The sequence below is a fragment of the Vipera berus genome (genome assembly GCF_964194415.1).
Source record: "Vipera berus genome assembly, chromosome: 2".
In the NCBI taxonomy this organism is placed as follows: Eukaryota; Metazoa; Chordata; class Lepidosauria; order Squamata; family Viperidae; genus Vipera; species Vipera berus.
Genome location: NC_138203.1, coordinates 276,520,965 through 276,541,388, shown reverse-complemented (window position 1 = coordinate 276,541,388; position 20,424 = coordinate 276,520,965). Strand labels below are relative to the sequence as shown.

General features: G+C 43.7%; 2 long non-coding RNA genes across 3 annotated transcripts; both read right to left on the bottom strand.

Annotated features, from left to right (window-relative positions):
• Window positions 1–477: 477 nt before the first annotated feature.
• Window positions 478–4,242, bottom strand: LOC308664070. Its single transcript, XR_014025590.1, has 2 exons — window positions 4,173–4,242; window positions 478–1,252 (listed from the first exon to the last, which is right to left on the bottom strand). It is a non-coding gene; the product is annotated as an uncharacterized lncRNA (long non-coding RNA).
• A 3,366-nt stretch (window positions 4,243–7,608) lies between these two features.
• On the bottom strand, window positions 7,609–19,652 carry LOC308664069. Of its 2 annotated transcripts, XR_014025588.1 has the most exons (3): window positions 19,532–19,652; window positions 15,672–15,853; window positions 7,609–8,679 (listed from the first exon to the last, which is right to left on the bottom strand). It is a non-coding gene; the product is annotated as an uncharacterized lncRNA (long non-coding RNA). The 2 variants fall into 2 exon arrangements; XR_014025589.1 differs by lacking the exon at window positions 7,609–8,679 and having other exon boundaries at window positions 13,373–15,853.
• Window positions 19,653–20,424: the final 772 nt, after the last annotated feature.

The following is a 20,424-nucleotide window of genomic DNA, read 5'->3' as shown; positions in this document are numbered from 1 at the left end:
GAACACTCTGGTGTATCACCAGGTGTGAATTCTGACGGAAACCTTTCCCACAATCAGGACATTCAAAGGGTTTCTCCCCTGTGTGTGTCCTCTGGTGTTTCACCAGGCTGGAACTGTGACTGAAACCTTTCCCACAATTAGGACATTCATAGGGTTTCTCTCCTGTGTGACTCCTCTGGTGTTTCACCAGGTTGGAATTGTCAATGAAACCTTTCCCACAATCAGGACATTCATAGGGTTTCTCCCCTGTGTGAGTCCTCTGGTGTTTCACCAGGCTGGAATGGTCAATGAAACCTTTCCCACAGTCGGGACATTTAAAGGGTTTCTCTCCTGTGTGAGTCCTCTGGTGTATCACCAGGTGTGAATTCCGACTGAAACGTTTCCCACAATCAGGACATTCAAAGGGTTTCTCTCCTGTGTGACTCCTCAGGTGTATCACCAAGTGGGAATTCCGACTGAAACGTTTCCCACAGTCCAGACATTCAAAGAATTTATCTCCTTTTCGAGGCCTTTGGTGACTCATGAGGTGGGAATGTCTAATGAAACTTTTCCCCAAACTGGACACTCAACACTTTCTCCTTGATGTGAGTCCTCTGACGTATCACCAAGTTGCTCTAGTTGCTAAGGCATTTACCTCAGTGAGAGCATTTGTAGGGCATCTGTCCTGTGTCTTTCCACGAACCACAAGAAAGCTGTTCAGACTAAACCTTTTGTCCCAGTTCTAGCATTTCAATGGCTTTTCTACAGTGTGGATCTTCTCGTGCATAATCAGTTGTTATGTACCATTAGGGTTTTTTCCACAATTGGCACATCCATGCAGCTTTTCCACCAATGATATTCTTGAGGGGGTCAAAAATATGGGCGATTCCTTATTTAGTAGTGCTTTGATTCAAGTCGGTTTTTTTCTGCACAGGTTGAGGCCTGCCTTACTGTATGCTGTACATGCCTGTCTAATTGGCCTTTTCTTGCCACTGAATTCCAGATATTTCCCTCTTTTTCGGAATCAAAAATAAGCTTCCTTGATTTTTTTTGTGTAATGTATCATGGAGTTTTCTGAAGTGTACTTTTACCTGCTTCAAATATCTTCTTGCTTTTCTCTTGTTTCTCTCTCGCCTGCTGAGGAAAGTGTAGAATTTTGTGGCTTTCTGAAGGAAATGGAAAATATTTGAATTTCTGGCTTGATTTCCTTTCCTTTTAAAAGCTGCTTGTTATTCTCAGTTGTCCAGGGTGCTCTTATTGCCATCCTCTTTATCTATAAGATTCAAAGAAAAGTGTAACTTTAGTTGTTTATAAAATGGCTTCAGAAGATGTGAGAAAAAGAAAAAAGTATACATTACTATTAATTAATACAATTAATTCTTCCCAATTAAATTAAGAGGTTGTATGGTTTTGAAATAGTTGGCATTGTCTGAATAAAGGTATTATTGCAAATGAAGATGTTGCAGCTGAGAATAAAGATCACCTGACAGTAGAAGATGGAAAGGGTTTCACAGAAAGTGTAGGCCAGCGCTGAACATGGAGTATGTAAGGCTTGGACTGTCAGGGAGAAAATCAAAAAACTCCCTATCAGAGGGCAATGAACCGTGGTTCATTTGATGCATGGTGAACATCAGGTAAAAATAAAGAAAACCCGAAGCATATATTCTACTATAAAACTTTTAATTACAAAGAAAGACTCATGACTACATGTCTATATCACCAGACAGCACAAAGCGAAGGACAGAAGTAGTAGAAGTAAACTTTTGTGGCTGGACATGCGCACATCATAGTAGATCCAGACATGAAACCAAAACATGGCTGGACAAGTGACAATCACCTTGGTTACAATGATAAGAGTACAATACAGCTGGCAGAAAAACAGAGTGAGAGGTGCTGAGCTGACAAAACAGAAAAAACGCAGTGACATGGACCTTGCCAAGAAAGTAGCCCATTTAGTTAAGCAAGATCTCACGTTGTGGATGGCAAAAGAAGTAAAAGAAAAGGGTGAAAGAAAAAAAAATGTCTTCCTTTTGACCTTGCTGGTCAAGCTCCTGTCTCTCTTCGCTCACCCAATGGATTAATTCTAAAGATAAAAATTTTATCTTGTGACTGTTTCTTACTACTACACTTGGGGAGTAGATCACTGCATGACCTTGCTGTAAAAAGCACCTGGATTTTCTCCTCCAGCAGGGGATGCTAGGCAGAAGAGTGCATTTCTCAGTTACCACTTACCTCTCTGTAATCCTTCTTTGCATACTGCAACCAATTTTGGTCTCCACAGTATAAAAAAAATGTTGAGACTCCAGAAAAAGTGCAGAGAAGAGCAACAAAGAGGATTAGAGGACTGGAGGTTAAAACACATGAAGAACGGTTACAGGAACTGGGCATGGCTAGTCTAGTGAAGAGAAGGACCAGGGGAGACATGATAGCAGGCATCCAATATTTGAGCGGCTGTCACAGAAAGCACCTGAAGGCCAGGCAAGGCATAAAAGATGGAAACTGAATCCAATTATATTCCATTTATATTCCACTCCTAATTTCCTATCTGCGCAATCCTAAATCTCACCCCCTTACTGGGTTCTACCATCCACAAGGAGAGGGAGAGAAGATATCAGTTGGCCAACCTTATCCATTAGATGCAAGCTTGTCTCTTCAGCCTGCCTAGAAGCCATCATCAAAGACCAGAGGAAGAACCTTTGAACTGAACAAAAGCAAGAGGGGGGGGCAGATTCTGATTTACATCTCTGACTGCATTGAGCTTCTCTTTTCCCAAGAAGGGTTTCGACACATGAAACTTAACAGATCCGGGACTGACCAAATGGACAGAAGGGAGGGGTTTTACTTGGGGACACTTTAAAAGTATCGATCTGTGACCCACTTTCCAGATCCTGCCTAGATTATCCACTACCAACTATGTTTTAGTAAAAGTTCCTTCTTGGACAATCCTGTCTCCGAGAGTTCTTCTTTCATAAAATGTGGGTTGAGGTGGGTTCTGACACTGTGGGAGTTTCAACACTGGAGGCTTTCAAGAAGAGACTGGACTACCATCTGTCAGAAATGGTGTAGGGTCTCCTGCTCAGGTGGGGGGGGGGGTTGGACTAGATGACCTGTAAGGTCGCTTCCAATTCTGTTATAATATTATATTCCATGCCCAGGCACCCTAAGAAATATGCATATTATCCCCAAACATCTCAGTGGTCTCAAAACATCTTGAGGAGCTCCAGTTGGCTGGAAATGGACTGGTCATGGGGGGACAGATGGGCTGCGGGCAAACCTACCCCTTATTTTGCATCCAGCGAGCACGGTCATTTCAGAGCTGGCTTGAATTTATGGCAACCAACGCTCTTGGCAAAAGAGCCCTTTGCTTTAATCAAATGGAGTCCAAGGCTTTTGTTTCTAAGGGATCAGATTGGGGCAGATTTGACATTAAGCCGGGTCTGCAGTGGTGGTTAACCTGGAAAGGAAACATTGTTTAGGAACCATACAAACAATGTCGTCTCAAGGGAGCGACCGAGGAAGAGATCGAGGCTTAGGGGAGAGCATCCTGGAAACCCCTTCCAGGAGGGCTGGATCTATCCGGATGGCTGGGAAAGGAAAGCCACTAAGATTCAGGAGCTCCATCTCAAAGGAAGCCCACCTGGACAGGGCTGCCCATTGGCCAAGCCCACCTGGACCTCTCGGCTCTCCCTCACCCGCCTTCCAGACGCCATTCAGCTCCTCCTCGCAGGGTCCCCGCCCTCCCCTCCAGCCACGCTCCCTCCCAGCCCAGAGCTCCCCCCGTCGTCTCCCTCCTCCTCCTCCCCTCCAGGCACTGGCAGGCTGACCCTCCCCAGCAGCGAGAGGGGAACGTGGGAACGGGGGTGCCCAACCTTCCGGGAATCCCCGGGAGCCCCCAGGCGGGGAGCCGGGCTGCGCCAAGAGGGGGGGCTGCGGGGCAGGAGGGGGGCTCGGGGGAAGGACCTGGAGGGGATCGGAGAGCCGTTCGCGGAAGCCGCAACCCAGGAGGAGGAGAAGCGAAGGCGCAGCGCTTCCCACGGAGCAGAAAAGCCCGCGAGGAAAGGCGGAGACTCGGAAGGGGAGGGGGCGCAACTGGGGGAAACCCACCTGGCTCTTCCAGGAATCCCCCCTCCCCTCCCCCCCCGGGGATTCCCCCCTCCTGATTGCCCTCCCCCTCTCGGAGCCTCCTCGCCCACCTGGCGCCCTTTCAGCGACCCTCCCCGCGAGGGGAACCTCCGCAGCGCTGCCGTAAGAAAGGCTGGGAGAGCAGGAAAAGGGGAGGGAGGGGCCGGAAAGTGGACTCCCACAGCCTTTTTCCCGTTTCCGGCCTCCTCTCTAGGCGCCAGAGAAAAGCTCTCTGCGTTTAACCCCTTCGTGGAAGCCGCTGCGGGGAGGGGGCGAGTGTGGCTCCGCCGGCAATGCCAAAGTGCTCCAGTGGGGGACCCGCAAAAGACCGTCTCCCCCAAGGGAAGCCCCCAAATCCCAAGACAGGGATCGAGGTTAAAAAAGAAAGATACTTGCATGTGCTAATCTGCATCTCTAAATGGACATTAGGAATTCATCCTTATTAAAAAACAATATCTAACTTTATACTGTATGTTGAGAGGAGCCTGGTAGCACTTTTTCTGACTAACAAATCGCTTTAACATGCATAACGTAAGCCTGCAAAAGGGCTAGTCCCTTTTCACTCATCTGATTTTTAGCTGCCGTAGTCTCCCACGGGTCTCCTTCCAAAAAATATGCAAAATCCCTTCTTCTGAGTAAAGATGATGCAACACACCCCAACACCAAAAAAAAAAAAGTTGAAGGAAACTGTTCCGGAGAGCCAAATTCTCTTAGCAGTACACCAACGAGGCAGCCGAATGCATCGCAGCGACAGGCCTTCAGATGGCTCAAATCCAAAGAAACGCGTTCTGTACGGGCTAATTCAAAAGTGGGAGGGTAAGAAGGGCCAAGTGTGAACAGGTTGCCTAGCAACCTACTTAAAGAAACTTTCAGCTCCTGGTGCGGGATGTCTTTGCCTTTTTTAAGCTGGGAAGTTGAAAAAAATGCTAAAAAGAAGGCAATAGAGTGATATCAAGGGAAATGTATGGATATAGCCAGCAGACGTTTAGGGAACCTTTATTTTTCATACACTGTTCGAATTTTGTTATGATGCCATGGTGATACACAATCAAATATAGTCAAAGTCTTTTTTTTTAATCCCAAGGCATATGTTCGTTAAATACAGTATAACAATGTTTTGGATGATGGAATTATTTTTTATCTAAGGATAACTAATGATAACAGCTCTTAAATCTGTTATTTTGTTTTATTTTTGCACAAAAAATGTACAATTTGCATTTCCATTCGTTTACATTTAGAATATGTTGTTAAAATGTATTGGTGTTGAAATAATTAGTGCACACGTATACCTAAAACCAGTTTATTGCATTTGGCAATTGTTGTAAAAAAAAAACTTACTGTCAACCAATATAATTCATTTAATTTGAAATCAAGTGAAAAATTGATTTATTTTATTAAAACAAAATAATGGCAATTCTTTTATAAGAAGTTGCCTCAAACAAAATGAAATTTAAATACATTGTGCATTGTGAATGCTTTCTATTGCGTTCCTTACATACCATACTTATTCTTATGCCAAGAGACCTTGAGTATTTTTATGGTGATCAATGTACCAGGAAGATAAGGAAGAATGCTTTGGAAGTATGACAACATAACTGCGTTTCTAAATGTCCCACGGTCATGCAAAGGAACAGTGAGTGCATTAAAGAGGAATCCAATTTGTGATGTGTGCCATATGTTCAATTAATGTAGCTTAATAATAATAATAATAAAGTTGGAAGGGACCTTGGAGGTCATCTAGTCCAACCCCCTGCTCAGGCAGGAAACTATAACAGTGATGGTGATCCTTTTAGAGACCGAGTGCCCAAACTGCAACCCAAAACCCACTTATGTATTGTTGGGTGCTGGGTGGGCATGGCCCATTGAGTCGGCTTGGCCCATTGGATGGGCGTGTCTGTGGTGGCAATGGCAGACTGGGTTTAATCAAGACAAAGTTCAATCAATCAATTCCAACTTTGCAAGATCTTTTTTTTTCCTGCAAGAAGTTGAAATTGATTGATTGAACCTTTTTTTGCACATGCGACAGAGACTTAAAGCAAAAAGGTATTATAAAACCCAGCTGAAGGCCTAGGACTGGGGCGACGGCACACGTGCCCACAGAGAGGACTCTGCGTGCCACCTGTGGCACGTGTGCCATAGGTTCACCATCACAGCCCTATACCATTTCAGACAAATGGCTGTCCAGTCTCTTCTTAAAAACCTCCAGTGTTGGAGCATTCACCACCTCTGGAGGCAGGTTGTTCCACTGGTTAATTGTGCTAACAGTCAGGAAGTTTCTCCTTAGTTCCAGGTTGCTTCTCTCCTTGATGAGTTTCCATCCGTTGCTTCTTGTCCTGCCTTCAGGTGCTTTGGAAGTCAATAGCTTGACTCCCTCTTCTTTGTGGCAGCCCCTGAGATATTGCAACACTGCTATTATGTCACCCCTCACCCTTCTCTTCATTAAACTAGACATACCCAATTCCAGCAACCGTTCCTTGTATGTTTTAGCTTCCAGTCCCCTAATCATCTTTGATGCTCTTCTCTGTACTCTTTCTAGAGACTCAACATCTTTTTTACATCATGGTGACCAAAACTGTATGCAGTATTCCAAGTGTAGCCTTACCAAGGCATTGTAAAATGGTATTAAAACTTCACGTGATCTTGATTCTATCCCTCTGTTAATGCAGCCTAGTACTGTGTTGGCTTTTTTGGCAGCTGCAGCACATTGCTGGCTCATGTTTAAGTGATTGTCCACTAGGACTCCAAGATCTCTCTCACAGTTACTACTATTGAGCAAGGTACCACCTATACTATACCTGTGCATTTGATTTTTCTTGCCTAAGTGTAGAACCTTACTTTTTTCACCATTGAATTTCATTTTGTTAGATAGCGCCCAGTGTTCAAGATCCTCCTGTATCTTAAGCCTATCTTCTGGAGTATTACTGCCAGTTTGGTGTCCTCTGCAAATTTGATGAGTTCCCCATCTATGTCCTCATCCAAATCATTGACGAAGATGTTGAAGAGCACTGGGCCCAGAACAGAGCCCTGGGGCACCCCACTACACACTTCCCTCCAGGTAGATGCAGTTCCATTGAGGACCACACGCTGAGTATGGCCGGTCATCCAGCTATGAATCCATCTGATAGTGAAGCTACCTTATCAAGTAGCAGGTTGTGATTTACTTTATCAAATGCCTTTCTGAAGTCCAAGTAAATTATATCCACAGCATTCCTCTGGTCCACTAATTTTGTCACTTGGTCAAAGAGTGCTATAAGATTTGTCTGACACGATCTGTTTCTGACAAACCCATGTTGGCTTTTAGTAATGACTTTGTTTGCCTCTTTCCTACTCACTCTCTCGCATACTTACACTTTTAGCTGCTATCAGTAGGAACAATTGCTCAAATGATTTTTTTATACAGTGTCAGGTTCACTGGCAGTTTCTGAAGAGCAAATTCCTCTGAATGACATTCACAGTTATCTTTAGCAAGATTTATAGAGCTGAATGGGAAGGAGGTTACAAGAAACATATGTATTTATTTTTCTTTAATTCCTGCATACCACCTAAGCAGAAATAATATCTTTTTGCAACTAAAAGAAATTGTAACAATCCTTCCAATATCACAATAGTGTTATGTTTCATGTTTTTACATTTATTCTGGTTGTAAGATGCTCCTTTGTGTTCAGGTCTGGCCTCAGAAGGATAATGTAGCCCTTGGGGATGAAGATGCAGACCAGCAGACCAGCATTGGAGGACAAGATGGAGAAGACCTGCACAGCCACCATGTATTTCCCTTTGGTGCTCAGATAGGTGGGCACAAAAGTCACCCAGACACTGCAGAAGACCAGCATGCTGAAGGTGATAAGCTTGGCTTCATTGAAGGCCCCAGGCAGATTCCTGTCCAGGAAAGCCACCGTGAAGCAGATGGCAGACAGGGAGCCCATGTAGCTGAGGGTGTCATAGAACATGACAACAGCTTGCAAAGCCCCACCTTATAGAGCGGGCCCCACTGCTCCCACAGAACGAGCAGCCCCGGCTCTGGGGGCAGCCCACCACAGCAGTGCCGCCACCACCAAGATGAGAGTTCTGGCACTTTGTGGGTTTTTTTAATAAAAATCACTGAGAGAATGCATTCCCTGCCTTGCTTCTCGTATTTTAAGGGTTTTCTTCTCTAAACTGGAAGTTGCACCCCCAAAACATGATTCCCCCTTTCCAGCTTCCCCAAGGATAAAAAGAAATTAGCCACAACAAATCTCTACATCACAATGCCAGTCAACCTCCTTTCCTAACTGCTATCTGCAGTTGCAGTCAGAGATTTCAAATGGAGAGGGATCCTGATGATCAAGGGGAAGCCACAAGGGACAGTGTTTCTTGTTTGATTGCCAGCAACATATTTAACTGTTTAGTGCTGAGGGAGGTTTCAAGCAGCTTCTACACTTATTTTCATCTCTGTACCTGTTTGGTTGTTATTGAGTCTGCACGGAAGCTCCCTACTGTTTGTAGTCTCACAAAGACAAGCTTTGGGAGAAGCACTCCGCCCTCAGGATTTCATTTGATAGCTTGCGGGTAATGCTGGAACTCTACTGCTGCAAAATATACCTTGAAGGGAAAAATCACAAGAAGAAAAGGTGGAATGGCTTCCTTACAAAGAAATCCAAAAAGGTTCATTAAAGAAGCTTTTTGCTTGTTTATTCCCATTCCCATTCAGGCTATTTCCAGAAATAATGGCATGATAAGTTAAAACCTCTCTGTACTTTTCTCATTCATAATCCCATCAATTATCGCCAACATCACTGGCAGAAATGCAGCCCCAAACCAGGAAAGACGATGCACCATGTTTCCCTGAAGGCTGCAAATGTTCCTTTGTCCATCTCTACTCAGATATTGTTGACAATTGGATCCAAAAATGTCAAACTTGGATTCATCACTGCATAATACTCTTTCCCACTGATCCCGTAATCCAATTTTTGTGAGCTTCAGCATATCTTAGCTGAAGCCATCTGTGGGATGCAGGCAGCACACAAAACCACACCCTCTGGTGCGTGGAAAACCTTTCTCAACAAAATCGGTCTCTGGTGCCCCAAACATTGGGGACCTCTGCCCTTAAGCTATTTTCTTTACTCTCTGCCCTTGAAGAACGATTGGAGGTTTTGAGTATGGCTAGTACAGTGAAAAGGACCAGGTGTGATATGATAGCCGTGTTCCAAAATTTGAGGGGCTGCCACAAAAAAGAGGGGGCAACCTATTTTCCAAAGCAACAGAAGGTGAAACAAAAAACAATGGAAGGAAACTAATGAAGTAAAGAAGCAACCCAGAACTAAGGAGAAACTTCCTAACAGTGAGAATAATTAACAAGTGAAACAGCTCATCTTCAGAAGTTGTGGGTGCTTCATCACTGAAGGCTTTTAAGAGACTGGACAACCACTTGTCTGAAATGGTATATTTTCTTTCTTGAGAAATAGGTTGACCCTCCCTCCTTCGTGACAGCCCCTCAAATATTGAACACGACTATCATGTCACCCCTGGTCCTTCCTTTCACTAGACATACCCAATTCCTGCGACCGTTCATCATATGTTTTAGCCTATGGCCCTCTAATTGTTCTTGTTGATTTTCTCTGCACTCTACACTCAATATATGGTGAGACGAAAAGTGAATGCAGTATTGCAAGTGTGTTCTTATTAGGGCTTTATAATCCTTCACATTAATCTTGATTCTATTCATTAATGCAGTCTAGGATTGTACTGACTTTTCTGGCAACTGCAGCACACTACTGGCTCATATCAATCAATCAATAAATCAATCAGAACAGCATTGGAAGGGACCCTGGAGGTCTTCTGCTCCAAACTCCCTACTCAAGCAGGGGACCCCATACCATTTCAGAAAGTATGTTTTCCAGTTCTTTCTGAACACCGTCCATTGATGGAAGCACCTACAACTTCTGAAGGCAAACTGTTCCACTGGCTAACTGTCCTGTTAGGAAGTTTCTCCTTAATTCCAGGTTGCTTCTCTCCTTGATTAGTTTCCATCATTTCTTGTCTTGCCTTCTGGTGCTTTGGAAATAACTCCCCACCCTTCTTTGTGGCTGGATTACCGGATTACAATTATGTCATTCCTAGTAGTCCTTTTCTCTAGACTGGCCATACCCAATTCTTCCAACTGTTCTTCATGTTTTTGTCTCCAGGCCCTCAATCATCTTAGTTGCCCTTTGCACTTTTCCCCCAAAGTCTCAACATCTTTTGTGTAATTTGATCAAAACTGGACGCAGTATTCCATGTGCCCTAAGGCTTGATAAAGCGGTACTAATATTTCATGTGATTTGGATTCTATGCCTGTTTATAAAACCTAGGATTGCATGTTTTTTGGCTGCTGCCGCACACTGCTGTGCTTTTCAACCAGTTGTACGGGTACCACCTGTGATACTTTGGCACCTGACAGGTGCCAAAGTCTCAACATCTTTTGTGTAATTTGATCAAAACTGGACGCAGTATTCCATGTGCCCTAAGGCTTGATAAAGCGGTACTAATATTTCATGTGATTTGGATTCTATGCCTGTTTATAAAACCTAGGATTGCATGTTTTTTGGCTGCTGCCGCACACTGCTGTGCTTTTCAACCAGTTGTACGGGTACCACCTGTGATACTTTGGCACCTGACAGGTGCTACATGACCATCCTAGAAAACTAGTAGTGGGGGAGGGGAACGAGCTGAACCGGTGGAGCACCACACAAGCCTGAGCGAGAGACGGCTGGAGCTGCAGGGCTGTCAGGGCTCAGCGGAAGCACCAGGATCAGTGCCAGGCTGCAGCTGGAATGTTGCAGCATCTGCAGGGTCTTGTGATTTACATTCAGATGCTTGGCAACTGATTGATATTTATAATGGTCACAGTGTTCCAAGGTCATATGAAGTGAACCTAACCTGCTGCAACCACCTGGAAGACGGGGGCAATAAAAACCAAACACACAACCCCTGCCAATCCTCAACAGAAATGCTCACAACAATGAAAACCTCGGACAGGAGGAAGAACGCCGCCGGGAGGGTAGGCAGGTGTCTTGCTCGGCTGTGGCTTGGGGGGCACTTTTTTCAGTTCCGTTGTAACTTTGAACAGTCACTAGGCGACTGGTGGTACTCGGATGGTGCCATATCCTAAAAGTGGTACAATGGGTGGGAAGGTTGAAAAGCCCTGCACTAGGACTCTAAGACTCTAAGTTACAGTTTTTGAGGCAGGTCTTGCCTAATCTGCACTTGTACCTTTGTCTTCTCCAGTCTAGGCCATAGCTACTGCTTTACACTCTGTAGCAAGTCATCTCGAGAAACCTGGAAGCTACGTCAGGATGCTTTTTGTTGACTACAGCTCGGCTTTTAACACCATTTTGCCGAGCATTCTCATCGAGAAGCTGACTGACTTGAAATTCTCCCCCGCTATCTGCGATTGGATTCAAGACTTTCTTAGGGATCGGGTACAAACAGTGAGGGTCGGGTCTGCTTTGTCCACCCCCCTGAAGCTTTGCACCGGCACGCCGCAGGGCTGTGTGCTTAGCCCCTACCTGTACTCTTTATACACTTATGATTGTGTATCATCTGACCCATCCACTGCGATAATCAAGTTTGCAGATGATACAACTGTGGTGGGTCTTATTACAGGTGGGGATGAGACAGCATATAGGGCGGAGGTACAAAAACTATCCATATGGTGTAGTAACAACTTGCACCTAAACATCAGCAAGATGAAAGAGATGGTGTTAGACTTCTGGAGAAAAAAAGAGGAACCTGCCCCACTTTACATCGGGGAGGACTGTGTAGAGAGAGTTCCCTCCTTTAAATTTCTGGGAGTCTACCTCTGTGAAGATCTGACCTGGAAAGTTAACACAACCCAGGTGGCTAGAAAGGCCCAACAGAGGCTTCACTTTCTTAGGATCTTGCGGAAGAACAGGGTAGAACAACAGCTAATGACCCTCTTTTACCGGTCTACCATAGAGAGCGTCCTCTCGTACTGTATTGTGGTTTGGTATGCCGGTCTGACAGCCGCGGATAGGAAAGTATTACAGAGGGTAGTGAGCACAGCACAAGACATTGTGGGCTGTTCCCTGACACCACTGGATGACATCGCCAGGGCTCGTTGCCTTGGAAGAGTGAGGAAGATTCTCAGGGATGACTCACACCCTGGACGGTATCTCTTTACTCTCCTACCATCAGGTAGGAGATATAGGAATATAGCCAGCCGTACCAACAGGCTGAAGAATAGCTTTTATCCGTGGGCTGTTAGGCTTTTGAATGGGAGATAATCTAATGCAGAATTGACTTGGGAGGCCGGTGTGTGGTGTAGTTGGTTCACATGGTGTGGTGGGATGGAGGGTTTGTTGTCACTGTGTGTTGGGGGGAGAGAGCACAGGGGGAGGCTCAGCTAATCTCAATGTACACATGTTGTACTTTGACAATAAAGGTTTTATTATTATTTATTAAACCTTGCTTTTCTCCACATTAATTTTCATCTTGCTGGATAGGGTCCACTCTTCAAGTCTGACAAGATCTTTTTGGATCCTGAGCTTGTTGGATATTTCTGCCAGCTTAGTGTTATGTGCCAGTTTTGTGAGTTCCCCTTCTTAAGTCATTTGTGAAGATATTGAAGAATATGAATGAACCTTTATTGTCAAAGTACAACCATGTATACTTTGACATTGGCTGAGCCTCCCTTCGTGCCCCTGCCCCAACTCACAGTGACACAAACCCTCCATCTTATTAAACCATGTGAGCTAACACACCGGCCTCGCAAGTCAATCATGCATAAAGTTTATAAAATTATTTCCCGTTCAAAAGCCTAACAGCCCATGGATAAAAGCTGTTCTTCAGCCTGTTGGTATGGCTCTCTATACTCCTATATCTCCTACCGGATGGTAGGAGAGTCAAGAAATACCATCTAGGGTGTGACTCATCCCTGAGAATTTTCCTCACTCTTCCAAGGCAGCGAGCCCTGGCGAAGTCATCCAGTAGTGTCAGGGGACAGCACCCAATATCTTGTGCTTTGCTCACCACCCTCTGTAATGCTTTCCTATCTGTGGCTGTCAGACCAGCATTCCAAACCACAATGCAGTACGAGAGGACGCTCTCTATTGTAGAGCGGTAAAAGAGGGTCATTAGCCATTGTTCTACCCTGTTCTTCCGCAAGACCCTGAGAAAGTGAAGTCTCTGTTGGGCCTTTCTGGCCACCTGGGTTGTATTCACTTTCCAGGTAAGAACTTTGCAGAGGTAGACTCTGCAGATACGAGATCAAAAACAAAACTTTCATTTTAAAAGGTCTTGTCTATGCTTGTTTTATTTTGGAAATTTTTTTGTGCAGTTTGTATTTATATTCACTTTCTAGATAAAATATTTTTTTTAAAAATAAGCCCCTTTATGAGAAGCAAGTTCATGGGGTTGTTTTGCACCTGTTTTATAAACTGTCTCCAAATTCATGGAAACATAGCATCATAGGCTTGGAAGGGAAGCTGGGGGGGTCTTCTAGTCCAACACGCAGCTCAAGGCAGGAGCCTTATACCATCCCACTCAAATGACGGTCCAGCCTAATTGTGAAAACCACCAGTAATGGGACAGCCACAATTTCTGGAGGCAAGCTATTCTATTGATTAATTGCCATCACTGACAGAAAATTTCTCCTTACTTCTACATTACATCTCATTTTAATAAGCGTCCAGCCATTACTTCTTGTCCTAAACTTCCACCCATTGCTACTTATCCTGACCTCAGGTGCCTTAGAGTAAGTCAAGGCACCTGAGGTCAGGATAACCCTTTTTGGTGACAGCCCCTCAAGTACTGGAATACAGCTATGATGTCCCTCAAGTATGATTTCCTTTGATAGCCTAGATATACCAAGCTCCCACAACTGATCACCAGGTGATTTACTGTCCAGACCCTTTATCATCTTTACCGCTCTTCTTTGCACAATTTCCAGGGCTTCAACAAATTTTTGTATCGTGGTGACCAAAACTGGACACAGTATTCTAACTGTTCCAACTCACATGATTTCTTTTCTCTGTGAGTCCTTTGGTGTTTCACCAGGATGAAATTGTGACTGAAACGTTTCCCACAATCAGGACATTCAAAGGGTTTCTCTCCTGTGAGTCTTCTGATGTTTTACGAGGTTGGAATTCTGACTGAAACTTTTGCCAAAATCTGGACACTCATACGGCTTCTCTCCTGTGTGAGACCTCTGGTGTATTACCATGCTGAAATTCTCACTGAAACCTTTCCCACAGAGAGCACATTCAAAGGGTTTGTCTCCTGTGTGAGTCGTCTGGTGACTCATGAGCTGGAATTTATTAATGAAGCTTTCCCCACAATATGGACACTGATATAATTTCTCTCCTGTGTGAGTCCTCTGGTGTCTCGCCAGGTTGGAATTCTGACTGAAACCTTTCCCACAATCAGGACATTCATAGGGTTTCTCCCATGTGAGTCGTCTGGTGTCCAAATGGTGACTGAAACCTTTCCCACAATCAGGACATTCATAGGGTTTCTCCCCTGTGTGAGTCCTCTGGTGTATCACCAGGATGGAATGGTGACTGAAACCTTTCCCACAATCAGGACATTCATAGGGTTTCTCCCCTGTGTGTCCTCTGGTGTATCACCAGGCTGTAATTGTGACTGAAACCTTTCCCACAATCAGGACATTCATAGGGTTTCTCCCCTGTGTGACTCCTCTGGTGTTTCACCAGGTTGGAATGGTCAATGAAACCTTTCCCACAATCAGGACATTCATAGGGTTTCTCCCCTGTGTGAGTCCTCTGGTGTTTCACCAGGCTGGAATGGTCAATGAAACCTTTCCCACAGTCGGGACATTTAAAGGGTTTCTCTCCTGTGTGAGTCCTCTGGTGTATCACCAGGTGTGAATTCCGACTGAAACGTTTCCCACAATCAGGACATTCAAAGGGTTTCTCTCCCGTGTGACTCCTCAGGTGTATCACCAAGTGGGAATTCCGACTGAAACGTTTCCCACAGTCCAGACATTCAAAGAATTTATCTCCTTTTTGAGGCCTTTGGTGACTCATGAGGTGGGAATGTCTAATGAAACTTTTCCCCAAACTGGACACTCATACACTTTCTCCTTGGTGTGAGTCCTCTGACGTGTTACCAAGTTGCTCTAGTTGCTAAGGCATTTACCGCAGTGAGAGCATTTGTAGGGCATCTGTCCTGTCTGTGTCTTTCCATGAACCACAAGAAAGCTGTTCAGACTAAACCTTTTGTCACATTTCTAGCATTTCAATGGCTTTTCTACAGTGTGGATCTTCTCGTGCATAATCAGTTGTTATGTACCATTTGGGGTTTTTTCCACAATTGGCACATCCATGCAGCTTTTCCACCAATGATATTCTTGAGGGGGTCAAAAATATGGGCTATCCCTGATTTAGTAGTGCTTTGATTCAAGTCGGTTTTTTTCTGCACAGGTTGAGGCCTGCCTTACTGTATGCTGTACATGCCTGTCTAATTGACCTTTTCTTGCCACTGACTTCCAGATATTTCCCTTTTTCAGAATCAAAAATAAACTCTCTTGATTTTTCGTGTAATGTATCGTGCAGTTTTGTGAAGTGTACCTTTACCAGCTTCAAATATCTTCTTGGTTTTCTCTTGTTTCTCTCTCGCCTGCTGAGGAAAGTGTAGAATTTTGTGGCTTTCTGAAGGAAATGGAAAATATTTGAATTTCTGGCTTGATTTCCTTTCCTTTTAAAAGCTGCTTCTTATTCTCAGTTGACCAGGGTGCTCTTATTGCCATCCTCTTTATCTATAAGATTCAAAGAAAAGTGTAACTTTAGTTGTTTATAAAATGGCTTCAGAAGATGTGAGAAAAAGAAAAAAGTATACATTACTATTAATTAATACAATTAATTCTTCCCAATTAAATTAAGAGGTTGTACGGTTTTGAAATAGTTGGCATTGTCTGAATAAAGGTATGACTCATGACTACATGTCTATCTCACCAGACAGCACAAAGCGAAGGAGAGAAGTAGTAGAAGTAAACGTTTGTGGCTGGACATGCGCACATCATAGTAGATCCAGACATGAAACCAAAACATGACTGGATATGTGACAATCACCTTGGTTACAATGATAAGAGTACAATTACAGCTATTTGGATATGATTTCTTATAAGGAATTACTTAGATTGGTAGGGAATGATTGGCAATTAAAGTCGTTAGCTGAGTTAAAACAAGAAAATATTGTACAGTCCTGGTTTCAGTATACTCAATTGCAAGCTAGGTAGAAGTTAGATCAAAAGGTTGGTATTACATTAATGGATGGAAATTTGGTAAAACAGATTAAAGATCAAAATCGAGCACATATAAAGAGAATTTATAATGCTTTAATAGAATTGGATTCAGAAATGGAATTAGTTAAAGATTGCATGGTAAAGTGGGCCCAAAATATTCAAGAACTGATCCCATTGGATATATGGGAGGTAATTTGGGCTAGAAATGTAAAATTTACTCAGGCCCCAAATTTAAGAGAAATTTTTTATAAAATGTTTTATAGATGGCATCTGGATCCTAAAAAGTTGTCTTGCATGTATCCTAATTTACAGCCTAAATGCTGGAGATGTGGCAGTTTGGATGCCACTTATTTTCATATCTGGTGGACTTGTAGAAATATAAAAGCTTTTTGGATTAAAATTTGGTGGAACATTGAAAAGATTTTTAAGAGAAGGATAAAGTTTACCCCACAATTATTTTTATTGGGTGTTATTATAGATTGTGATACTAAAGAAACTAACTTGATGTTGAATTTGATAACAGCTGCAAAGTTATTGGTAGGGCAATATTGGAAGGAGAGCTTGCCTACTATAGAAGAATGGATGCTTAAAGTGTCAAATTTAGCAGAAATGGCTAAGATTTCTGCTTACTTGAAGGATCATTCGCAAGAAAGATATATTTCGGTTTGAAGAAGATGGATAGATTATATTCAGAAAAAATATGGGACTAAAAAGTTCCAATTAGCTTATGAGTAAATTTTAGATTGTTATAATTTATTATAATGGAAATTTTCCTTTTTCTTTTCTTTTTTATTATTAGTTTTAATTATATGGTATTACTATTGTATTAGTATAATTTGGATACTTTTAGATTGCTTGTAATTATGTTATAGGGGAGTTAAAGTGCATTATGTATTTGGTTATTTATATAGTTGGTTAATGTTAGTTAGATTATGATTATTATATATCTGTAACCCTAAATTTTTATTTCAAATGATACCTATACTTAAAAAAGATTCAAATTTGGAGGAATGGCAGAGTGGTATTAATAAACTTATTTGGGCAGGGAAGAGACCGAGAGTTAAATTTAAGATAATGCAAGATGTACGTGAAAGAGGTGGTCTCAAAGTGCCCAATCTTAAATTATATTATGAGGCGCCAGCATTATCGTCAATTAGTGATTGGTTTAATTTAACACAAAGGAGTTTATTGAATATTGAAGGGTGTGATTTGTTATATGGGTGGCATGCTTATTTATTGTATGATAAAAAAGTGGATAAAGTTTTTAAAACACATATATTAAGGTCTGCCTTGTTGAGAGTTTGGGAAAAATATCGATACAAGTTGAATTATAAAATTCCTATTTGGGCAATACCTAAACATGCAATAGAAAACATAAATGTGGGATTTAAACATGATGTGACAACATATAAAGAAATTCTTAGGTTGGAAAAGAATGAATGGCAATTGAAGTCTTTCAATATTTTAAAAGAAGAAAAAATAGTACAAACTTGGTTTCAGTATGGGCAGTTACAGGCTAGATGGAAAGAAGATCAGAAAATTGGTATTTCAGTATCAGATGGGAATTTGGTAAAGCAAATTAGAGATCAAAGTCGAGCGCATATAAGGATATATAATGCATTGATAGAAATTGACTCAGAAGCGGAACTGGTTAAGGATTGTATGATAAAATGGGCCCAGAACATTCAAGAACCAATAATAATGGATACTTGGGAGAAAATATGGGTTAGGAATGTTAAATTCACACAGGCACAAAATTTAAGGGAGAATTTTTACAAAATGTTTTATAGATGGCATTTAGATCCCAAAAAATTAGCATGTATGTATCCAAATTGTCAGCTAAAATGTTGGAAGTGTGGTTGTGATGATGCAACGTATTATCATGTATGGTGGACTTGTAAAAAAGTTAAAGCTTTTTGGATTAAAATTTGGTAGAACATGCAGAAGATTTTTAAGAAAAAGATAAAGATTTTTACCACAATTGTTTTTGTTGGGTATTATCACTGATTCTACTGCTATAGAAATTAAATTGATGCTGAATTTAATAACAGCTGCAAGACTTTTGGTAGCGCAATACTGGAAGAAGGAGGACCTGCCTACAATTGAAGAATGGACTTTGAAAGTTTCAAACTTGGCAGAAATGGCTAAAATCTCGGCATATGTGAAAGATCACTCGTAACAGAGATATATAGTGGAATGGAAAAGATGGATTGATTTTATTCAGAACAAATATGGGACTACAAAGTATCATTTAGCATTTGAATAGTTATTAGTTATTGTAATTAGAGGCTATATTATTTTTCTTTTGTATGGTTAAGGAGAGTTAAAGTGCGATGGGGTATAAAGAGTATTTATAGTAATTAGAATATTTTAGAGTAAGATTGTATGATGTAATACCCTGGATTCGGCTCTGGGAAGTTGGGGGGGGGTATTGGGATGGGAGGGAGGGGGAGGGGGTGGGGTAGATGGGGTATATGTTTTAAAAAATGTATTTTAAAACTTTTCAATTAAAAAAAATAAAAAATGTTGAGACTCCAGAAAAAGTGCAGAGAAGAGCAACAAAGAGGATTAGAGGACTGGAAGTTAAAACACATGAAGAACGGTTACAGTAAGTGGGCATGGCTAGTCTAGTGAAGAGAAGGACCAGGGGAGACATGATAGCAGGCATCCAATATTTGAGGGGCTGTCACAGAAAGCACCTGAAGGCCAGACAAGGAATAACAGATGGAAACTGATCAAGGAGAGATTCAACCTAGAAATAAGGAGAAATTTTCTGACAGTGAGAACAATCAACCAATGGAACAGATTGCCTTTAGAAGTTGTGTGTCAGAATCCATTTATATTCCATTCCTAATTTCCTATCTGCGCAAACCTAAATCTCAGCCCCGCTTACTGGATTCTGCCATCCACAAGGAGAGAAGATGTCAACTGGCCACCCCTATCCATTAGACTCAAGATTGTTTATTCAGCCTGCCTAGAGGCCATCATCAAAGACCAGAAGAAGAACCTTTGAACTGAGAAGAACAAAAGCAAGAAGCATAGCTGACTCAGGAATTTGGGGAGTTGAAGTCCATGAGTCATAAAAGAGCCGAGGTTGCCTACCCCTGCACTTGGGGATAATGGACCTCTGCCCTCCCCTTTTAAAAAAACCCCAGTCAAAATACCATCATCCATGCAAGGATGTTCACTTACGTGGGCAGAGAGAAACAGGGACGCAGCAGTCACCAGAGAGGGAATCTGGGCACTTAAGAGAGGCAGATTCAGGGGCTCCATCTCAAAGGAAGCCCACCTGGACAGGGCAGCCCATCGGCCAAGCCCACCTGGACGCCTCTCGGGTCTCCCTCACCCGCCTTCCAGACGCCATTCAGCTCCTCCTCGCAGGGTCCCCGCCCTCCCCTCCAGCCTCGCTCCCTCCCAGCCCAGAGCTCCCCCCGTCCTCCTCCTCCTCCTCCTCCCCTCCAGGCACTGGCAGGCTGACCCTCCCCAGCAGCGAGAGGGGAACGTGGGAACGGGGGTGCCCAACCTTCCGGGAATCCCCGGGAGCCCCCAGGCGGGGAGCCGGGCTGCGCCAAGAGGGGGGGCTGCGGGGCAGGAGGGGGGCTCGGGGGAAGGACCTGGAGGGGATCGGAGAGCCGTTCGCGGAAGCCGCAACCCAGGAGGAGGAGAAGCGAAGGCGCAGCGCTTCCCACGGAGCAGAAAAGCCCGCGAGGAAAGGCGGAGACTCGGAAGGGGAGGGGGCGCAACTGGGGGAAACCCACCTGGCTCTCCCTCCCTCCCTCCCTCCCCCGAGGAATCCCCCCTCCCCTTCCCCCCCCGGGGATTCCCCCCTCCTGATTGCCCTCCCCCTCTCGGAGCCTCCTCGCCCACCTGGCGCCCTTTCAGCGACCCTCCCCGCGAGGGGAACCTCCGCAGCGCTGCCGTAAGAAAGGTTGGGAGAGCAGGAAAAGGGGCGGGAGGGGCCGGAAACTGCACTCCCACAGCCTTATTCCCGTTTCCGGCCTCCTCTCTAGGCGCCAGAGAGAAGCTCTCTGCGTTTAACCCCTTCGTGGAAGCCGCTGCGGGGAGGGGGCGAGTGTGGCTCCGCC